The following is a 6,431-nucleotide window of genomic DNA, read 5'->3' as shown; positions in this document are numbered from 1 at the left end:
GCTACACTAATCTATACTACATGATGCATGGTTTTTTGTTTATGATGGAGAGGATAATTTAGATTACCTCCCGTTGTGTATGCATTAACTTCCCCAAACCGAACTAGACATTATTGCTAATGTCCAAGGATGGGTGTAGTTCATGCACACACTATGCAATGCATGAAACTAATTTTGTCATTTTGGATTTTGAAAGGTGGGAACAATAAAATGAGAACACCTCAAAAGTACCGAGGTGTGAGTCCTCTATGGTGCTAGGACTACTCCAACAATGATCAATAAAAATAATTAAAAACAAAGAGGGAAATAGACAAACCTTGAGAGGGTAGGAGCCTCCAAAGCTTGCTAATCTTCCATCATATCATCACTATCATCATCTTCCTCATTAGAAGTGGTCTCATTGCCACTTCCCTCTTCACTTGCTTCTTCACCTTCTTCTTCACCTTGCTCATCATCCTCTTCTCCTTCTTCACTTGCTTCCTCATCAATGTTATCATCAACCTCTTCATTACCAACAACCTCATTATCAGCCGGAACAACCCTAGATGCACTCGGAAATAGGACTTCCTTATCCGCCCAACTAGGCAAAGGACATGATGGGTCGAGTAGTCCTTGCCTAGCTAAGTGTAAGAGGGGTGGATATTGAGCTAAGTAAGCATTTTTCCTATCCTCAAAGGCTTGCTTGTGCATTGCTTGCATGAGAAGAGTCAAATAATCATTTCTTGCTTCAACACCTTCCGGTTTGAACTCTTGGTACTCAAAAGGGTAAGGTGGTATGACAATGGAAGAGGAGGGTATTTCAAGTTCACCCTTTTGTTGTTGGATAATATACTCGGCCTCTTTTGAAAGGGGAAGTAGATAATTGGTCCGGTGGACACTCAATCGACAAATCTTTGAAGGCAAAGTGAAAGAACTAGCCTCACTAGTGAGCCATCCATACTTGGTGTCAAGAGGGTTATGGGTAACCCACTTGTACTTGTGTATCATAGTATGCATATCAACGAGATGACCACCTTCTTTCGCCTCATACTTGTTATCTTTGTTGAAGTTAGGATCAAAGTATTTAGCTAGGATAGTGACTAGGCCTCCATTCACAATAACGGTAGTGCCTTTCTTCCCACAATCAATATTTAACCATCTATCCACCAAGAGCCTTAGAAAGTTAAAAGGCTTGGTGTGTTCCCTACCAACGTTCAAAGCCGACTCAAGAAGAACAAAATCGAGTTTGGTGAAATGGTTGGTGTCTTTTCTTGCATTGATGGTATTCCCTACGACCTTGTGCCACACCCTTATGCCCGGATGGTGGACTAATAGAGCGCGACAAGCATGAAAGTCTTCAAATTTCCTTCCGGAAATCGCCTCCCAAAGAGGGTCGGGGTCATATTTCCCAACATTCTTAAAATAACTCGGAGAATCACTAAGACCCAAAGCTTTACCCATTTCCTCAAAGGAGATGCACCTACTAATATTAGCTAGACGAAACTCGATGGTCTCCATAGTCTCAACCTTGTTAACTTTCAAATAACTCAAAAATTCTAAGGTAAGGGAGGGGTATGTCAATTCTTTTGATTCAAACAATTTTTCCAACCCCATGGCTTTGAAAAAGGCTCTAGTTTGCTCAAGGACACCCAATTTTTCTAAGGTATCTTCACAAATAAACTTGGTGGATTGAAATGATTTTCTAGCAAACTTGGCAAAAGTGTCCCTATGGGATTTGGAAATGAAAATTAACTCCGGATAGTTTGCAAGTTGATCAATTTCCGGAGTAGTAGATGTTGTTGTTCCCATGGGAGGTTGTTGTTGTTGTTGTTGTTGCACTTCCAAGTTTGGGTTTGCTACCACTATAGCCAATGCTTTCTTTGCTTGAAGAGTCTTTTGCCTTAATGAAAGTGTCTTTGCCTTTGGTGCCTTTGTTGCTCCCTTAGTCCTTGCCATTGATGAATTAAACCAAGAAAAGAGTGAAAAATCTTCAATTTGTAGTATACCCAAATCGATTTAAAGGTGAAAGGCTTTGCCTTTATGAATTCAAAAATCGACTCAAAGGTTGAAGATTTTCTGCTTGGTTTTGATTTTTGTTGGAAGAGGAGTGATTGATTTGTTGTTAAAAGGATGTTTTGATTTGATTTTGGTGAATGTTGTTGAGGAATCTTGTTTTTGTGATGGAGAGGATGAGGGTTTTGAGGGTTTTGAGTAGTGTTATGAATGAAGGAATGAAGAAATGAAGGTGGGAGGGGGTTTATAAAACCCGAAAATTTTGAACTGCAGGGGCAAGACGGGCGGATTCTGCGTTTTCTGGGTTGGGGAAAATCTCGCCTAAAGACGGGCGTCTTTCAGTGAAGACGCTCGGATTTGCAAACACGGGACGTGCGTCTTCTGTAGAAGACGGGCGGATTCCTTTACAGGGATTTTTCTTGTTTTCTTCAGCCAAGAAGACGGGCGTCTTCCCTTCAGGACGGGCGGATTTTTGAAGGCGGGCGGATTAGGATGCGGGCGCCGGATTCGGCGACGATCAAAAGTATCAAAAGTTCAGCTCATTTCAGGACGTGCGTCTTCTACCCAATACGTCCGGATTGCTTGAAGACGGGCGGATTCTTCTGAATCCGCTCGGATTCGACCCCTTTGTACCCGGATTCAGTTCCATCCGTGTACAATGCATACCTCTTATCATTCTTCCATTCTTCTTCATATCTTGTGTTCTTCATTGTGGGGGCACTACTAAGGCATGGATAGCCTAGGCAATTGCCATCCCCACACTAAGCTAAATCACTACACATTAATTGAAATTATTAGTCCCTCCCTCACTTCTCTCAAACATGATAATTATCTTGATCAAAGTATAAAAATCCAAAAATAACAAAAATGCAATACAAGAATTGAAATGCAAGTTAGGGAGTTAGAAATATTTACAAATGGTGGTTTAGGGAGGACTCCACCAAACTCTCATTCTTGATGAGATGTCAAGGGGGCATGTTCAAGGTGTTGTTGATGTTGCTCAACACCTTGAAAAAGTAATCAAAAGCTTGTTCATTATCATGATAGAGGTCTTCAATAGACCTTGGCCCTTGTTGTCGGTCTTGATCGATAGCATTACCAATGTAGGGATTAAAAATCCCTTCAAATTCGTCGTCCCAAAGACCACAAACTTCATTAAGTTGATCATTGAAAATCTCTTGATTTGGTGGGGACAACTTTCCCATTTCCTTTTCTTGGCCAATGAGGCCATCCTCTTCTTTGCTTGTCTTTGATGAGCTTTGCAAGCTCTCCTTGTCACAATTCACTTGCTCTTTGAATGGAGCATCTTCAATTTTCTTCTTCCATTGGAGTTCCGACTTCTTCCTTTCATCCTTCCGACTATAATGATCGATCATAAAACACGGTTCATGTAAACGGGGAGCCCTCATAGTTTTGTCAAGATTAAAAGTTATACTCTCATCTCCCACTTCTAGAGTGAGCTCACCATGTTTTACATCAATCACCGCACCCGCGGTGTGTAAGAAGGGTCTTCCTAGAATGATTGGAATGTTGGAATCTTCCTCCATATCAACAATGACAAAGTCCACCGGGATGAAAAACTTCCCAATTCGTACGAGGACATCTTCCCATATCCCTAATGGTGTCTTCGTCGATCTATCGGCCATTTGGAGTGTGATATTGGTGCATTTAAGCTCTCCCATCCCCAACCTTTTACTCACCGAGTACAGCATAACACTCACACTAGCCCCTAGATCACATAAGGCTTTGTTGATCGTGGTGTCGCCAATGGTACACGGTATTGAGAAGCTTCCCGGATCCTTTAGTTTTGAAGGTGAACTCCCTTGAAGTATTGCACTACTGACCTTAGTGAAGGCGATAGTCTCAAGTTTCCGGATCGACTTCTTCTTTGTGAGGATGTCTTTCATGTATTTCGCATAGGCCGGCACGTGATTGATTAATTCCGTGAAAGAAATTGAGACTTCCAAATTCTTCACAATTTCCATTAACTTTCCAAGTTGGTCATCAAATTTGGGCTTGGCTTGACGACTTGAAAAAGGAAGTCTAATCACAATGGGCTCCTTCTCCTTGACCTTGTCTTCATTTTTCTTTGAAATCTCTTCTTTTGATGATTCTCCATCTTTGGAGTTTTGCACAATTTCTTCCTTATCACTAGCTTCCACAACTTCATCCTCAACTTGCTTCTTCGGTGCTTCATACCTTGTACCACTTCTCAAGTGAATGGCACTAACCGTTTCATGTCTTGGGGGATTACTTTGAGGTGGTAATTGCCCCTTTTGTCTTTGTGAGCTTGAAGATGCTAGTTGAGTCAATTGGGTTTCCAACATCTTGGTGTGAGCTAGAATGTTGTTGATGGTGGTTTCTTTTGCTTGGCTATCTTTTTGCATTTGAGTGAAAAGTTCTTGTTGATTCTTTTGCATTTGGAGGACCGCTTTTTGAACATCAAAACCTTGGTCATTTTGGTTTTGGTAACCTTGGTTTTGGTTGTAAAAGGGTCTTTGATTTTGGTTTCTCATGGGAGGTGGGGTGTATGTTGTTTGAGGGTTTTGAACATTTTGGCTTTTGTATGAGAGATTTGGATGAAACTTGGTGTTTTCATTGTAATAGTTGGAATAAGGGGTACCACTCTTGTATGCTTGGAAAGCATTCACTTGTTCATTTGTTCCCCTACATTCACTTTGGTCATGTCCCAAAGTTCCACAATTCTCACATATCCCACTTGGGATTGATGAGGATGCCGTCATGGCATTAACATGATGCTTTGGTGATTTTGAGGCTTCTTCAAGTCTAGCCATAGCTTGTTCAAACTTCAAATTGATTGTGTCAATGTGAGCACTAAGTTGCGCACCCAATTGAGTAACGGAGTCCACTTCATGCTTTCCTCCTCTAGTAGCCTTGCGAGGTCTACTATATTGTGAGTTATGGACCGCCATTTCCTCAATTTTGTTCCATGTTTGATTGTCATCAACTTCGGTGAACATTCCATTTGATCCCATGTTGAGAATGTTCCTTGAATCTTCATATAAACCGTTCCAAAATTGTTGTACCAAGAACCACTCGCTAAGTCCATGGTGGGGACATGAGCGACAAATTCCTTTGAACTGCTCCCAAGCTTCATACAAAGATTCTTCATCCCTTTGCTTAAAACCCGTAATTTGAGCTCCTAGCATGTTAGTCTTTTCCGGTGGGTAGAACTTTTTGTAGAAAGCTAGAGCCAACTTCTTCCAAGAATCAATTCCGAGAGTGGCCTTATCAAGGCCCTTCAACCATTGTTTCGCGGTGTCGATTAGAGAAAAAGGAAATAAGACCCATCGAATTTGGTCTTGAGTCACACCGGTTTGAGAAATCGCATCACAATAGTCACAAAAGGTTTCCATATGAGAATGAGGGTCTTCACTAGGCATCCCCCCAAATTGGCTCCATTCGACTAATTGGATAAAGGCGGATTTGGCAATAAAATTTCCGGTCAAATGTTGTGGTGTGGGAGTACCATTGGGTAGGTTCTCCTCGGTGGGTACGGAATGTGATGAAAATTTTGGCATTGTAGGTTGATTTTGTGGGGTATTTTGTGTTGGGTTCTCCTCACCTTCTCTTGCAAAAGGGTTGATGAACTCAATAGTTGGTTGAATATCCACTACCTCACTAATACCTCTCAAATTCCTCCTAGCAAATCTCCTATTGTTTGTCAAGGTCCTTTCAATTTCACGGTCAAAAGGTAACAAATCACCTTGTGACCTTCTAGACATGCAAAATATCAAACAACTCGAAAACAATTAGAACAAACCTTAAGGAGTTTTACTTCCCCAAGGTAAAGAAAGACACAACTAATAACAATATAAGAAAATCTAAATCAAGTTAACACCGTCCCCGACAACGGCGCCATTTTTTATCGGTCCGTTTCGCGTTCACAATTTTATAGATGTTGTCGTTGGGTCACGTCCGAATCAAAACACAATTTATAGCTTCACAAACAACTCTACAATTAGTAAAGAGGCAAGTAAAGTTCGGATCCCAAGGGACGGGAATTGAGAAGAGATTTCTATTGAAACTAGTGGTGTCTTAGGGGTGTCACAATTTGGGTTGATGTAGAAGGTAACTAAACTAAATAGCAATGAAAGTAAATAAGCAAGATGAATTAAAAGGGTTGTAAACAATTGATAAAAAGCACTAGGGTATCATGGGGTCATAGGGGAATCGTGGGAATTGATCATACAAACATGTTCTCAAATTATAAGCAAGCAATTATTGTTGTGATGGATTGAGTTGGGTTATATCTTACAATCCTAGGAAAGTTTGGGTCCCGGAGCCGAATCGATTAGATTGTACAACACCTACAAGTCGACTTAGTCTTCCCTACTCAACAACATGCATGGTCTAATGAGACTCGAGTTGGTTTATGTCTTACAAGTCTCATTGAAAAGATAGGTGATGGGTAAAAA

The 6,431-nt window shown here is 41.0% G+C and overlaps 1 non-coding gene across 1 annotated transcript; it reads left to right on the top strand.

The window, feature by feature from the left end:
- Positions 1–5,055: 5,055 nt before the first annotated feature.
- Positions 5,056–5,162, top strand: LOC141624915 (small nucleolar RNA R71). The gene has a single exon (XR_012534717.1). It is a non-coding gene; the product is annotated as a small nucleolar RNA R71 (small nucleolar RNA).
- Positions 5,163–6,431: the final 1,269 nt, after the last annotated feature.

The sequence above is a fragment of the Silene latifolia genome, chromosome X (genome assembly GCF_048544455.1).
Source record: "Silene latifolia isolate original U9 population chromosome X, ASM4854445v1, whole genome shotgun sequence".
NCBI lineage: Eukaryota > Viridiplantae > Streptophyta > Magnoliopsida > Caryophyllales > Caryophyllaceae > Silene > Silene latifolia.
This window is presented reverse-complemented; position numbering and strand designations above follow the sequence as displayed.